Below are 17,903 nucleotides of genomic sequence, written 5' to 3'. Positions count from 1 at the left end.
ACCCCTTTAGTTAATATTTGAGTTATATATGATATGATTCAAATACGCTCACATGCTTTAAGGAATATATTTTTACTGGCAGCGTGTAACAGAGCAGGTATTCAGTAAATCATGAAGACAGTGTGCTGCTGTGTGTAAGCACATGATTTTTAAACATAATTCTCACCAGAGCAGATGACTCCTGCGTCCTGTCCATGAGAGCACCCTGCTCTCCCCCATGAAGAGACAGCACAGTGTGAGAGACGGCTCTCATTGCCCCAGCACTCAAACACATCAGCCCTTACTGCTCCACTGCCCTGTCCAAACCAGGCCTGTCCTGGAGCTGCTACAGCCTCCCCACAGCCCAGCTGCTGGCAGAGAACACTGGCATCTCTCAGGTCCCAGTACTGGTCACACACTGTCCCCCAGTCCCTGAAGAGCCACTGTAACTCCACTCGGCCAGAGCAGGAGTCTGAGCCGTTCGCCAGCCTGAACCCTGTGTATCCTGCACACCGGACAGGGGAGAGAGCAGAGACAAAGTGTCACAACACAACAACCAGCAATAACCCTTCAAGTATCCTTACAATACTGAGCTTTAAATTACTGTCATATAAGTATCTCACTAACGTGTTACTGTTCGATCCAATTCAATCTGAAATACTTTCTTCATCAGCAAGGCTGGTAATTTATGGTTTAATTAAGTTACTGTTGATCAGAAGATCATCGTATTGAGTTTTCATGGTTAAACACCAATCCCCAGTATTGAATCAGAGCTATAGCAACACTTATTTGTTTCTCTTCTAAGCTTCAGTTTTGAGCTCCATTAAAAACAAAATGAAATGAATTATCCCCCTCTTACCAAAACACTCCAGTCCCACATCGTTCTCATGGGTGCAGCTCTGTGTCATTGTGGAGGACTTTGGACAGAAGGACAGGTGCGATTCACTTCCCCGGCACTGAAACTCCTCTGTCCAGACCTGTCCCTCCCCCTTCCCGAAATGAGCCCCCTTCAGCACCTGTGAGGGAACCCCACAGTCCAGCTCTCGACAGACAACTTCTGCATCCTGCCAGTCAAAGTCAGAGTCACACACTGAGCCCCAGGTCTCTCCGTGCTGCACTTCCAGTCTCCCAGAGCAGAGATCACTGCCTCCAACCACTCTGACCCCTCGATGAGCTGGAATTTCAGAACAATAACAGAGATCACTGTCCCTGACCTTTCTGACCCCTCAATGAGGTGGAATATCAGAACAATAACAGAGATCACTGTCCCTGACCACTCGATATGCTTGAATATAAGAAAAGATAGGAAGAGAGAGCAGGAATAGAGAGTGAGTATTCATTATTTGAACAAAATTGTGAGGAATTCTAAAGAATACTAAAACTATACACTGTTTTGGAATTTTGGGAAATTGCTCAGCTAAAAATTAATCTGTAAATTATCAGGCACACATTCACTGCAGATCAAGTCACTTCCACAGAAACACTGAGAGATCAATGAAAAATAAGTAAAATGACCAAACCCTCATGACACCCCACTGTGTCATAGGAGCTGACATCCTAGAACTCTGGGCTTCAAAGTGGGAATTTGGTTGTGAAACACAAGTAATTGACCTGCAGATATCTGAGACCCTGAACCAAGATGAAGAACACATTCTACCCCAAAGCTTCCTGATAAACTTGAAGAAAACCTGGGAACTAAACAATGTCCTTCAATATAAAGCAGAAATGAACACTTACATATAAAAAATAAAGTTGTTTTAGACGTCACGTCCAAAGTGGTGCAGAGGTTATAGAAAACCAAGCCTATCACACCCAGTCCAGCTACTGTTGCAGCTGGACTGCCTGACCTGCCCCCTGACAAAAACTGTGAACAGGACTGTCACAACCTGGCACTACTGGGGCAGGACTGTCTGACCTGGGCACTGGTACACACTCTGGACAAGACCACAGACAGGCACTGTGAGTTGTCACAGACTAGCATTGCTGGGACATCTGTCTGACCTGGAACTTGAAATGAAATAGCCTTTACTTCTACAAAGACATACACTCTGGACAAGACCAGGACTGTCACAGCCTGGCACTGCTGGAGCAGGACTGTCTGACCTGGGCACTGACACACACTCTGGACAAGACCAGGACTGTCACAGCCTGGCACTGCTGGAGCAGGACTGTCTGACCTGGGCACTGACAGACACTCTGGACAAGATCAGGACTGTCACAGCCTGGCACTGCTGGAGCAGGACTGTCTGACCTGGGCACTGACAGACACTCTGGACAAGACCAGGACTGTCACAGCCTGGCACTGCTGGAGCAGGACTGTCTGACCTGGGCACTGACACACACTCTGGACAAGACCAGGACTGTCACAGCCTGGCACTGCTGGAGCAGGACTGTCTGACCTGGGCACTGACACACACTCTGGACAAGACCAGGACTGTCATAGCCTGACACTGCTGGAACAGGACAGTCTGACCTGAGCACTGACAGACACTCAGGACAAGACCAGGACTGTCACAGCCTGGCACTGGTGGAGCAGAACTGTCTGACCTGGGCATTGACACACACTCTGGAAAAGACCAGGACTGTCACAGCCTGACACTGCTGGAGCAGAACTGTCTGACATGGGCATTGACACACACTCTGGACAAGACCAGGACTGTCACACCCTGGGATTGGTGGAGCAGGACTGTCTGACCTGGGCACTGACAGTCACTCTGGACAAGACCAGCACTGTCACAGCCTGGCATTACTAGAGCAGGACTGTCTGACCTGGGCACTGACACACACTCTGGACAAGACCAGGACTGTCACAGCCTGACACTGGTGGAGCAGGACTGTCTGACCTGGGCACTGACAGACACTCTGGACAAGACCAGGACTGTCACAGCCTGGGATTGGTGGAGCAGGACTGTCTGACCTGGGCACTGACAGTCACTCTGGACAAGACCAGGACTGTCACAGGCTGGCACTGCTGGAGCAGGACTGTCTGACCTGGGCACTGACACAAACTCTGGACAAGACCAGGACTGTCACAGCCTGGCACTGCTGGAGCAGGACTGTCAGACCTGGGAACTGACAGACACTCGGGACAAGACCAGGACTGTCACAGCCTGGCACTGCTGGAACAGGACAGTCTGACCTGGGCACTGACAGACACTCTGGATAAGACCAGGACTGTCACAGCCTGACACTGCTGGAACAGGACAGTCAGACCTGGGCAATGACACACACTCTGGACAAGACCAGGACTGTCACAGCCTGACACTGGTGGAGCAGGACTGTCTGACCTGGGCACTGACAGACACTCTGGACAAGACCAGGACTGTCTGACCTGGGCACTGACACACACTCTGGACAAGACCAGGACTGTCACAGCCTGGCACTGGTGGAGCAGGACTGTCTGACCTGGGCACTGACAGACACTCTGGACAAGACCAGGACTGTCAAAGTCTGCCACTGCTGGAACAGGACTGTCTGACCTGGGCACTGACACACACTCTGGACAAGACCAGGACTGTCACAGCCTGGAACTGCTGGAGCAGGACTGTCTGACCTGGGCACTGACACACACTCTGGACAAGACCAGGACTGTCACAGCCAGGCACTGCTGGAGCAGGACTGTCTGACCTGGGCACTGACACACACTCTGGACAAGAACAGGACTGTCACAGCCTGACTCTGCTGGAACAGGACAGTCAGACCTGGGCACTGACACACACACTGGACAAGACCAGGACTGTCACAGCCTGACACTACTGGAACAGGACTGTCTGACCTGGGCACTGACAGACACTCAGGACAAGACCAGGACTGTCATAGCCTGACACTGGTGGAGCAGGACTGTCTGACCTGGGCACTGACAGACACTCTGGACAAGACCAGGACTGTCACAGCCTGACACTGGTGGAGCAGGACTGTCTGACCTGGGCACTGACACACACTCTGGACAAGACCAGGACTGTCACAGCCTGACACTGCTGGAACAGGACTGTCTGACCTGGGCACTGACACACACTCTGGACAAGACCAGGACTGTCACAGCCTGGAACTGCTGGAGCAGGACTGTCTGACCTGGGCACTGACAGAGACTCGGGACAAGACCAGGACTGTCACAGCCAGGCACTGCTGGAGCAGGACTGTCTGACCTGGGCACTGACACACACTCTGGACAAGACCAGGACTGTCACAGCCTGGCACTGCTGGAACAGGACTGTCTGACCTGGACATTGACACACACTCTGGACAAGACCAGGACTGTCACAGCCTGGAACTGCTGGAGCAGGACTGTCTGACCTGGGCACTGACACACACTCTGGACAAGACCAGGACTGTCACAGCCAGGCACTGCTGGAGCAGGACTGTCTGACCTGGGCACTGACACACACTCTGGACAAGACCAGGAATGTCACAGCCTGGCACTGCTGGAACAGGACTGTCTGACCTGGGCACTGACAGACTCTCTGAATAAGATCAGGACTGTCACAGCCTGGCACTGGTGGAGCAGGACTGTCTGACCTGGGCACTGACAGACACTCTGGACAAGACCAGGACTGTCACAGTCTGGAACTGGTGGAACAGGACTGTCTGACCTGGGCACTGACACACACTCTGGACAATACCAGGACTGTCACAGCCTGGAACTGCTGGAGCAGGACTGTCTGACCTGGGCATTGACACACACTCGGGACAAGACCAGGACTGTCACAGCCTGACACTGCTGGAACAGGACTGTCTGACCTGGGCACTGACACACACTCTGGACAAGACCAGGACTGTCACAGCCAGGCACTGCTGGAGCAGGACTGTCTGACCTGGGCACTGACACACACTCTGGATAAGACCAGGACTGTCACAGCCTGGCACTGCTGGAGCAGGACTGTCTGACCTGGGCACTGACACACACTCTGGACAAGACCAGGACTGTCACAGCCTGACTCTGCTGGAACAGGACAGTCAGACCTGGGCACTGACACACACACTGGACAAGACCAGGACTGTCACAGCCTGACACTACTGGAACAGGACTGTCTGACCTGGGCACTGACAGACACTCAGGACAAGACCAGGACTGTCATAGTCTGGCACTGGTGGAGTATGACTGTCTGACCTGGGCACTGACAGACACTCTGGACAAGACCAGGACTGTCACAGCCTGACACTGGTGGAGCAGGACTGTCTGACCTGGGCACTGACACACACTCTGGAGAAGACCAGGACTGTCATAGTCTGGCACTGCTGGAGCAGGACTGTCTGACCTGGGCACTGACTCACACTCTGGACAAGACCAGGACTGTCACAGCCTGACACTGCTGGAACAGGACTGTCTGACCTGGGCACTGACACACACTCTGGACAAGACCAGGACTGTCACAGCCTGGAACTGCTGGAGCAGGACTGTCTGACCTGGGCACTGACAGAGACTCGGGACAAGACCAGGACTGTCACAGCCTGGCACTGCTGGAGCAGGACTGTCTGACCTGGGCACTGACAGACACTCAGGACAAGACCAGGACTGTCACAGCCTGGCACTGCTGGAACAGGACTGTCTGACCTGGACACTGACACACACTCTGGACAAGACCAGGACTGTCACAGCCTGACACTGCTGGAACAGGACTGTCTGACCTGGGCACTGACAGACACTCAGGACAAGACCAGGACTGTCATAGTCTGGCACTGGTGGAGCAGGACTGTCTGACCTGGGCACTGACACACACTCTGGACAAGACCAGGACTGTCACAGCCTGACACTGGTGGAGCAGGACTGTCTGACCTGGCCACTGACAGACACTCGAGACAAGACCAGGACTGTCACAGCCTGGCACTGCTGGAGCAGGACTGTCTGACCTGGGCACTGACACACACTCTGGACAACACCAGGACTGTCACAGCCTGACACTGCTGGAACAGGACTGTCTGACCTGGGCACTGACAGTCACTCTGGACAAGACCAGGACTGTCACAGCCTGGAACTGCTGGAGCAGGACTGTCTGACCTGGGCACTGACACACACTCTGGATAAGACCAGGACTGTCACAGCCTGGCACTGCTGGAGCAGGACTGTCTGACCTGGGCACTGACAGACACTCTGGACAAGACCAGGACTGTCAGAGCCTGACACTGCTGGAACAGGACAGTCAGACCTGGGCACTGACAGACACTCTGGACAAGACCAGGACTGTCACAGCCTGACACTGCTGGGACAGGACAGTCAGACCTGGGCACTGACACACACTCTGGACAAGACCAGGACTGTCACAGCCTGGAACTGCTGGAGCAGGACAGTCAGACCTTAGCACTGACACACACTCTGGATAAAGCCAGGACTGTCACAGCCTGGCACTGCTGGAGCAGGACTGTCTGACCTGGGCACTGACAGACACTCTGGACAAGACCAGGACTGTCAGAGCCTGACACTGCTGGAACAGGACAGTCAGACCTGGGCACTGACAGACACTCTGGACAAGACCAGGACTGTCACAGCCTGGCACTGCTGGAGCAGGACTGTCTGACCTGGGCACTGACAGACACTCTGGACAAGACCAGGACTGTCAGAGCCTGACACTGCTGGAACAGGACAGTCAGACCTGGGCACTGACAGACACTCTGGACAAGACCAGGACTGTCACAGCCTGGAACTGCTGGAGCAGGACTGTCTGACCTGGGCACTGACAGACACTCTGGACAAGACCAGGACTGTCACAGCCTGACACTGGTGGAGCAGGACTGTCTGACCTGGGCACTGACACACACACTGGAGAAGACCAGGACTGTCATAGTCTGGCACTGCTGGAGCAGGACTGTCTGACCTGGGCACTGACAGACACTCAGGACAAGACCAGGACTGTCACAGCCTGGCACTGCTGGAACAGGACTGTCTGACCTGGACACTGACACACACTCTGGACAAGACCAGGACTGTCACAGCCTGGCACTGCTGGAGCAGGACTGTCTGACCTGGGCACTGACACACACTCTGGACAAGACCAGGACTGTCACAGCCTGACACTGCTGGAACAGGACTGTCTGACCTGGGCACTGACAGACACTCAGGACAAGACCAGGACTGTCATAGTCTGGCACTGGTGGAGCAGGACTGTCTGACCTGGGCACTGACACACACTCTGGACAAGACCAGGACTGTCACAGCCTGACACTGGTGGAGCAGGACTGTCTGACCTGGCCACTGACAGACACTCGAGACAAGACCAGGACTGTCACAGCCTGGCACTGCTGGAGCAGGACTGTCTGACCTGGGCACTGACACACACTCTGGACAACACCAGGACTGTCACAGCCTGACACTGCTGGAACAGGACTGTCTGACCTGGGCACTGACAGTCACTCTGGACAAGACCAGGACTGTCACAGCCTGGAACTGCTGGAGCAGGACTGTCTGACCTGGGCACTGACACACACTCTGGATAAGACCAGGACTGTCACAGCCTGGCACTGCTGGAGCAGGACTGTCTGACCTGGGCACTGACAGACACTCTGGACAAGACCAGGACTGTCAGAGCCTGACACTGCTGGAACAGGACAGTCAGACCTGGGCACTGACAGACACTCTGGACAAGACCAGGACTGTCACAGCCTGACACTGCTGGGACAGGACAGTCAGACCTGGGCACTGACACACACTCTGGACAAGACCAGGACTGTCACAGCCTGGAACTGCTGGAGCAGGACAGTCAGACCTTAGCACTGACACACACTCTGGATAAAGCCAGGACTGTCACAGCCTGGCACTGCTGGAGCAGGACTGTCTGACCTGGGCACTGACAGACACTCTGGACAAGACCAGGACTGTCAGAGCCTGACACTGCTGGAACAGGACAGTCAGACCTGGGCACTGACAGACACTCTGGACAAGACCAGGACTGTCACAGCCTGACACTGCTGGGACAGGACAGTCAGACCTGGGCACTGACACACACTCTGGACAAGACCAGGACTGTCACAGCCTGACACTGCTGGAGCAGGACAGTCAGACCTTAGCACTGACACACACTCTGGATAAAGCCAGGACTGTCACAGCCTTGCACTGGTGGAGCAGGACTTTATGACCTGGACACTGACAGACCAGGACTACCACTGCCTGGGACTGCTAGAGCAGGAGTGTATGACCTGGACACTGACAGACCAGGACTATCACAGACTGGAACTGCTAGTGCAACTGTCTATCCTGGAACGTTGTTTCTTCAAAGGGAATTTGTCTTGCACATCACAAGCTCACAAAAATAACAAATACAAGAATAGTCCAACACCATAACTCAAAATAACATTCAATTTGTATTCCTACAAATTGGAATACAAATTGTGCACTCCTACAGTACCATAAGGTTAAACCAACCAAAAAAGAGTACCTTCCAAAGAGTCAGACAACATTAATATCTCTACCTGCAAACATTTTTCGATTGTTCAAAAACTGAATGCTTTTAGTTGTAAAGAAGATTAATGTTTTCTTAGTGTTAATACAGGGAATTGGGTACCCCCTCATAGATTCCTCTGAGACATCTAGTCCTGAAACTGTCCACACTGACCAGGATGGAATTTCTCAGTCTGTTGTAACTGTCAAACAACTGGTCCTGAAACTCTAAACACTGACCAGAACAGTCCCTCAGTCAGCTGGACCAGAAAATGTCCACACTGACATGAACAGAGTCCCTCAGTCAGCCGGTCCTGAAACTGTCCACACTGACCAGGATAGAGTCCATGTGTCAGTTGGACCTGAAACTGTCCACACTGACTAGAACAGAGTCCCTCTGTCAGCTGGACCTGAAACTGCCCACACTGAAGGATAGAGTCCCTCAGTCTGCTTTAACTGTCAATCAGCTGGACCTGAAACTGTCCACACTGACCAGGACAGAGATCCTTATTTAGCTGAACCTGAAACTGTCCACACTGACAAGGATAGAGTCCATCAGTCAGCTGGACCTGAAACTGTCCACACTGACCAGGATGAGTTTCTCAGTCAGCTGGACCTGAAGCAGTCCATACTGACCAGGAGAGAGTCCGTCAGTCAGCTGTTCCTGAAACTGTCCACACTGACCAGGATAGAGTTTCTCAGTCAGCTGGACCTGAAACTGTCCACACTGACCAGGATGAGTTTCTCAGTCAGCTGGACCTGAAGCAGTCCATACTGACCAGGAGAGAGTCCGTCAGTCAGCTGGACCTGAAACTGTCCACACTGACCAGGATAGAGTCCCGCAGTCAGCCTGTCCTGAAACCGTTCAGAGTGACTAGGATAGAGTCTCTCAGTCTGCTGGACCTTAACCAGTCCTCACTGACCAGGAGAGAGTCATTCAGTCTGCTTTAACAGTCAAACACTGGGAAAAACTAAGATTGCTGCTGGAAGAGGTGTAAGTGGGGCCAGCAGGGGGCACTCACCCTGCGGTCCATGTGGGTCCTAATGTCCCAGTATAGTGACAGGGACACTATACTGTAAACAGGCGCCGTCCTTCGGATGAGACGTAAAACCGAGGTCCTGACTCTCTGTGGTCATTAAAAATCCCAGGGCGCTTCTCGAAAAGAGTAGGTGTGTAACCCTGGTGTCCTGCCCAAAATTTCCAATTGGCCCTTACCAATCATGGCCTCCTAATAATCCCCCTCTATGAATTGGCTACATTACTCTGCTCTCCTCCCCACTGATAGCTGATGTGTGGTGAGTGTTCTGGCGCACTATGGCTGCTGTCGCATCATCCAGGTGGATGCTGCACATTGGTGGTGGTGGAGGGGAGTCCCCATTACCTGTAAAGAGCTTTGAGTGGAGTGTCCAGAAAAGCGCTATATAAGTGTAAGCAATTATTATTATTATTAAACAGCTGGTCCTGAAACTGTCCACACAGACCACAACAGAGTCCCTCAGTCAGCCTGTCCTGAAAATGTCCACACTGACAAGGAGAGAGTCCCTCACTCAGCTGGAACCCGAAGCTGTCCACACTGACCAGGACAGAGAACCCTTAATCAGCTGGTCCTGAAACTTTACATCCTGACCAGGACCAGACAAGACCACTGACCAGACCAGAGTCTCTCAGTCAACTGGTCCTGAAACTATCCATACTGACCAGGACAGAGTCATTCAGTCAGCTGGTTCTGAACCTCTCTGAGGAATATATTCTTTAGATGAGCACTATTGAGACTGCATCAGAGATGTGAGATGACCACAGTGTGATATCTCCCTGGAATAAAGGTGACTGATGTTGTCTGTAAAGTCAGAAGACTCTTAGCTAAGGCCAGTGACCAGTAACCCTGTTCCTTTCAATGCAGGTACAAATGATATTGGTGTAAATCATATTGTTATAAATAACATTCTTAAAGGTGTGAAATTCAGACACATTGGCAACAAAGAGAAGAACATCACCAGATTTTCTCAGTAGATCTACAAAATCCAGGGTAAGGAAAACTACAAATTTAATTCTGTGAACAACATACTGGATGTGTTAACACATTGATATGCCAAATAGGGCACTGATCCAGGTGGGTGCATGTGGTCAACACAGACTGTTGGCTCATTTTTACTCACTCTGCTTCAAGAATATGGGTATCATCAAAATCCCATCTTTGGAGAACAGGATTCGTGGTGACCACACTTCCCTCTAATCATTAACCTAACTGACAATCTCTAATCCCATTGCTCACAATACCCTAGGCTACACCTCAGTGGTATAATTGTTTTCTTACCTCGTTCTGCTCTGTAATCTCCTCCAAGGTCATGCCCGAGGTCTCAGAGCAGAGAGACATGGACAGCTGCCTGTCACACTAATCCCCTTGTGGGGTAGTAGCAATGCAAACCCTCTTCCAGTAGGACCCATTTGTCCTGAACTGCTCTACCTCCCTCATTACCTTACCAGTGGTCCAAAAAGGCAATGACTGAGCCTGTTTGTGTTTCAGAGCCTTCTGCAGCTCCTTCGTGCATCACTCTCTCTGAGAGCCAGGCTCCTTGGCGCAGCACTAACACACTAGCAGCTGTGTTCTGCTAGGCTGCTCTTCAAAATTGTGGTGGCATACAGCTGTCAGCACCTCAACCCTGTGACACCAGGCTACAGTATGTCTCACACATACATTAAATGCTAAATTACAGTAGGCATATGCCACAGAGAAATAACTGCGGATAATAATATTCCAACACTGTGTAATGAAATTAAGAATTTATTTTGAAGACATGGATTTTATGAGAGACTTTAACTTTCCCCATATACGTAGATTAGAAAAAACCTATAAGAAATGTAGGAACAGAAAACAAAATGGAAGATGGATAGTGACAGCTTTCTTGTCCAGTTGGTTAGAGAATCTACAAGAGGAAATGCTTATTTAAATCTATTTTTTTAACAATCAAGACAGAGAGTAACAAAAGTGAGAATAATTATGGAACTGCAATAATAGTATGGTGTGCTTTGAAGTACATTTTGAATTTGAACAGGTTGAGGCCAATCTCACAAATTTACAGAAAGCAGATTATGAAGCAATTCTGAGGCAAGTAGAACATCTGTTGTAGCAGAGATACAACAGATATTAATATGCAGATCTGACCAATTCAGCACTGTTTAATGAAATTAACATACTAGAGTATGCAGCCCAAATGACAACATGTGGGTCATATTTTATCCTTTTTTAAGTCACTTGAGGGACATCAGTCACTTCATGTTAACAAACAGGCACTAGCTGATCCCTTTTGGCCAGTGTCTCTGTACCTTTATCCCCTGACACAGTGGTGCAATTCTGGTCACCGCTTAGGAAAAACAAAATAAACCGCTACACTAGTATCAGTCCATAAAAGGATAACCAGATACATATTGGGGTATTAAAGGATATTCTACACTGACAGGCTGAAGGAACAACACCTTTCTAGTCTTCAGGAGAGAGGGAAACTGACATATGTATTTAGAAATCCTCATGACATGGGCCATGGCAATGTTAACCCTGTGGACGTCAGAGAAACAAGGTGCAGAGGACAGAAGTTGAAACATTTAAAAGTGAGAACAGGATGCAGCTCTTTACACAAAAGGATCTGGGGGTTCGGAACAAGATACCTAACAATTTTGTTGTGGCCAAAACCCTGCTTTCCTTTAACAAAGGTCTGAGAAAGAAAGAGGTCCCTGGATTAAAGAAAAATAAAATAAGATAAATGAACTCCTCACATTTCTAAATAGTATTAAATTATTGTTATATTTAATGTTTTATTTCTTATTATTTAACCGAGATATATGTATTTTTATAAGTTAATATTCATTGTTGAATGCAGCCTGTTACCTGAACAGATTACTCCAACATCATAAATATGGGAGTAAACTTTTGATTCTGAGCCACAGTCCCTCAGCGTAGACTCTGACCCGCTGCAGGAAATGTGACTCAGCAGGATTGATCCAGACCCTGGTCCAAAGTGAGCTCCTCCTGGTGCTGAAACAGCAGATCCACAGCCCAGCTGTCTGCACACCACTGCAGCATCATTGATATCCCAGCCACTGTCATCAATCGTCCCCCACTGTCCACTGTGATGAATCTCCACTGTCCCCTCACAGGGACTGGCACCATTCACCAACCTCACATCAGTGCTGCCTGGAGAGAGAGGACAGGATCTAATAACACAATGTCTGGAGAGACAGACAAACTGATTAATACACACACTGACTCACACAACTAATGTCATTGACATGAGAGAAAAAGATTGAATTGTATGTTTGAAAAGATGGAAATATTGCTTCATTTTTTCTGTAATCCAGGAGCTGTTGTCATGACAGCAGACAGTGACAGTAATGCCTGTATGACACCAGAAATCTGTGACTTGTGTTGCAGTGGTTCTGGGAGCTGGGGTTACTGCACTGGACCTTGGTTATAATGACTTCATGATGTCAAAGTGCTGGGACTTGTGTTACTTGGCTTTTGGGAGCTATTGTCACCACGGTAGACAGTGAGCAGCTGTAATGACTGTATGACTTCAAACAGCTGAAGCAGTGTTTAAGCATTTCCGGAAACTGTGATCACTACGGAGGACAGTGGTTTTAATGACTGTATGACTTCAGAGGGTTCCATCTTCCTGGGTTTCTGGTCACTACAGTGGACAGTGCCTGTAATGACTATGAGTTCAGGGGGCAAAGACTACTGTTTCTGTTTTTTTTAGTAAGCTTTGGTCACTATTGTGACTAATGACTGTATTATTAGGATTCTGGGAGCTGTGGTCACTTCAGTGGTCTGTGGCTTTAATTACTTTTTTACTTCAGAGGGCTGGGACCTGTGTTCCTTTATTTTTTCTGGGACCTGTGTTTACTAACGTGGACAGTGTCTGTAGTGATAACATGACTTCCGGGGTCTTCGATTTATGTTTTTTTTAAAAAAATAATTCCTTACACTTATATATCGCTTTTCTAGACACTGTAAGAGGACCAGAGGAAGGGTCATCCAGGACAGGTATTTTAGGAACGATCTGCTCACTATACTTGACTTGGACCTGACCAAGATGGCCGCTAAGAGAAACCAGCTGACCCGCAGATGGAAAGGGCTCAGTCTGAAAGACAACGAGACGCAGGTGGGTCTCATCAGGAAACAAAATATATTATGCCCCGAAAACAGCGAACCGGCGCGGAAGCCAGTAGGTGAATGCGTTTTAGAGGAGATAGTGGAATCAGGTTGGTGTGGATAAAGATTTAAGGACAATGGATTTACGGAATAAATAAAGGATAACGGTATACGGTTTGTGATTTGGACTCGGCGCGGATTTGTGGGGTTTTACGGACTTTTGGAACACGGACTGAATAAGGATAGAGAAAACGGATTGCGGACTGGTTTGGAAGACAGACGAACAAAAGAAACACTCTACTCAAAGTTCTTTACAGGTAATGGGGACTCCCCTCCACCACCACCAGGATGATGCAACAGCAGCAAGTACACTCACCACACATCAGTTCTCAGTGGGAAGGAGAACGGAGTTGTGAAGCCAATTCATAGATGGGGATTACAAGTAGACCATGTTTCATGAAGGCCAGAGTGAGAGTTGGCCAAGACAAAGGGGGAAAACACCTCTACTCTTCTCAAGATACACCCTGGGACTTTCAATAACCATAGAGAACCAAGAGATTTTACGTCCCATCTCAAAAACATTGTTTTTTTACAGTAGAGTGTCTCCATCACTATACTGGTGTGTTAGGACTCACACTGACCATAGAATGAATGCCCCCTTACTGGTCCCATTAAAACCTCTTCCAGCAGCAACTTTAACTTTCCCAGGAGGCAACCCATCCAGGTACTGGCCAGGCTCACACCTTCTGAGGGGGTTTCCAGGTGTCAATTGCAGGGTTATATAGCTGATGTAAAAGCAACTTTTTAACTTATGGTCATTACAGCAGTCAGTGGCAACAATGTTTCTGACTGTAATGACTGTGTTCCTTCTTGGTGCTATGGTCACTATAGTGGACAGCGACTGTAATGACTGTTTCCCTGTGTTCCTATGAGCTGTGGTCAACACATCAACACACCGGTCAGTAGATTTAATGACTGTGTTCCTAGTTTTTGGGAGCTATCGGTACCTCAATGGACAGTGGCTTTAATTACTATATTTTTTATCTGTCCCAGCTCCTGTGACAAGAGGGGTTTCACAAACACTGATAATGACAGTCATTGTATGATTGTGATGTTGAAAAACTGCTAAAAGTCCTGCAGTTATGAATCTCTACATGATTACCTGTTTAATATTTCAAAACTTAAATCATATTATATTAAATAACTAAATATACTGATGGAAAAAAAAATGCAACACCTCCCCTCCACACTCTGGCCTGGCTGGAACAGGCTGAAGAGTGACTCATTCGTGAAGAGGACCTGATGCCACTGCTGATGAGTCCATCGCAGCCCCTGTCTGGCTCAAGCCAGTCGGGTGTGACGTCTAGAAGGTGTGAGCAGAGGGCCTCTGACAGGTCGCCTTGCTCTAAGGCCAGCACCATTGAGCCTCACTCTCCTGTCACTGATGCAGGCATTATAACTGCCGACAGTTTCAGCAGCAGTACAGGTGGTAGATCTGAAACAATCTCTCAGATGGTCTGATGTGGCGGTACTGCTCTGGTCTGGTCACTTGAGGGTGACCGGATCTTGGACAGACATCTGTCCTGCTGGTGTGCTGAAACCTTCTCTGCAGTCGGGACACAGTGGAGCGGCTTACTCCATAGTGTCTGGCAACGTGGGCACATGACATGCCTGCCTGCAGCATGCCAATGGCCCTCTCCTTTGCTTCTGGTGACATTCGAGGCATTATGGAATGCACAGAAAACTAAGAAATGTGGCCTTTATCTTGCAGTGACTTAAGCTTTGAATTAAGGCCTTTTTAAAGGTGTACTGCTCAGGCATTGTTACACCTGTACCTCATTGGCTAAAAGTGCACCTAACGAGCTTTTGTGTGATTGGAAAGTTGCAATGCCTCACTGCACAAGCTGTATTGCTGGTCAGAGGGATTAAAACAAAGTGACAACTTTTTTGTGAAAGGACATAAGTTTTAACTATGGTATTCTCATTCCAGAAATGTTTATTTTTTCCATCAGCATATTTAATTGGCATTACCCTTATGTACATACATATTTTTATACATTTCTAATGTACACAGAACAAATACACATTCTTTTTAAAACCCCACAATATGCAAAAATAACCCCTGTTATTATGATACTAAGATAAGATCTAAAAACACAAACTAAATTAATTAGCTGTGAAATAGCAGTCAAATCCTGTATTAACATAAATCACAACTTCCATTTTTTAATTCTTGTTATAATATGACATTCTACTGTAGCTCTTAAATTATTGCTATTACACCTCAGTTTCTAATAAGACACCAGTTTCTAATAATGCAGCATCCATACTAACAATTTTCACAACTGTTATTAAATTCTGCATTTTCTGACTTCCAAATCAGTAAAGAATGTTTCATTTGCATTACAGCATGCCTCTTCAATGTCTTAACACAGAAAACCTGGTCTACATGAACCAGATACAGTAGTACTAATATTTTAACACTTTAAAAACTACAATTGTCCTAGCACTCCAGTACTTTACATTTTTAAAACATAATTATATAACTTCCTATCACAATGGAACACCTATTCCTGTAAAACAGAGGAAATATTTGTTTTCACAACAAATGAATCTCACACATCTTAAAGACAGATTCATGTGAGATTCATTTGTTGTGACTGTTTGAACAAACAAGTGACATAATGAAAGCATTAAAACTCCAGTCTTAATTATCGCACGTACATGCTTTAATATTTAGTTGTTAATAACACACTTACTGTTTATCTATTAAAACATCAGTCTTTAATACTAAAATATCAGAATCTCAAAGATATTCCAGTCTTTAATAACACACTTATTCTATTACTATTTCTGTCTGTAATAATAAAATATCTGTGTCTTAATAATACTCTAGTCTTTAATAACACACTAATATTTGTTAATACACCAGTATGTAATAATAGCTTGTACAATGTTCAGCACAATAAAACAATAAACATCCCAGGTAAATATTTCTGATTCACCCTGTATGGTATAATATTATTATAGAACCATTTTTCTTTATTGCTCACACTTCTTCTGTTTTCACGTAAATGAAGAATGTCTCACATGTTCCAGCAAATCACTCAAATTGCTGCTACTATATGAAGAATTGTATTATTGTTATTATTTGTACATAACGTTTTAAGAGATTAGCACACAAAATATTTTCACAAATTATCAATAGAGGATGATTGTGACCAACCGCTACTATAGATGATTAACACGGCAGCAAAAAATAACCCAATCCTGACCCAGCCTGACACAGTGTAGTGTATTACCAACGTGAATATGGAATTAACTGACAAGTAATTAAGTAAATTAAGTGCCTTGGGGTAACCCTGTTGAGAAAGTCATGATATAAAAATAAATTGAAGTGAATTGAAGTATACTGGGGAGATGAGTGGAGTACATGTAGCACCCATGGTGTAAATATTAATTATGTTTCCTATATGAAATTATACTAAATAAATATTAATAAAATTATTGTAGATTGTTAACTTTTTTGGAACTAACAAACCCAGAAAATGTAATTTGGAACAAATTTTGATAAAATACCACAGTTTCATTTAAAATAAATTCTCCATTTTCCAAATTCTCTCATTTTCCCATTACTTTTTTGCTCCATTTCCATCTAAAACTATAACCATATGATTGTACATTGATGGAAATGAAATTATTCATACAGTGCTTTAAAAAAATTGTTCTAGGCAATAGCTTTTTTTCCTGAATTGTACTATCAGAATAAAATTAATTATAATATTAATAATTTCAGATGTATTATTTTAATAATATTTAAATAAAATCCCATAGAGCTGAATTTAAAATAAACACAAAGATCTCAACTTAAAACGTTTCTAAGCAACTAATTATGTTTCTGCACACACAGACTTAGAAAAAAATACATAATTATTTTGAAAAATACAGACACATTTTAAGGTAAATAATTAATTTTTCTACCCACTTCTTGCTACTTTTCCATCTAAACTTTAATTCCAGTTATTGTCTGTCTGTCTGTCTGGACCTCGCAACCCAAACTATTTAAAAAAATACTTTTTCATCTAAAATATTAATTGCACTTGTTGTCTGTTTGGAGAGGAGAAGACTGGACACTTACTGGCTGAGCTGTGCAGCACCAGGACAGCGAGAGAGAAGATGGACAGGCAGCTCTCCATTGTCATCAGGACAGAGCACAGCTGAGACCCCTGTCTTCACCCCTGAAATCACAGGGCAACTGAGCTACTGCTCTGCACCCTGGACCCCCAGTAACAACACAGCACCCTGCCCCACCAATCACACACAGCACTGCCTTTTCAGACTGACAGCAGGAACCTCTCACACAGGCGGGACGCCAATCACACAGGGCCCTTTCAGTCATCTCCATATAT

The 17,903-nt window shown here is 47.0% G+C and overlaps 1 pseudogene; it reads right to left on the bottom strand.

Annotated features, from left to right (window-relative positions):
• Positions 1-115: 115 nt before the first annotated feature.
• Positions 116-17,690, bottom strand: LOC148671453 (scavenger receptor cysteine-rich type 1 protein M130 pseudogene; annotated as a pseudogene).
• Between the last annotated feature and the right edge of the window lie 213 nt (positions 17,691-17,903).

Source organism: Lepisosteus platostomus, chromosome 5, assembly GCF_059453375.1.
Source record: "Lepisosteus platostomus isolate fLepPlt1 chromosome 5, fLepPlt1.hap1, whole genome shotgun sequence".
NCBI lineage: Eukaryota > Metazoa > Chordata > Actinopteri > Semionotiformes > Lepisosteidae > Lepisosteus > Lepisosteus platostomus.
The sequence above is the reverse complement of the archived record's forward strand: the minus strand, read 5'-3'. Positions and strand labels throughout refer to the sequence as shown.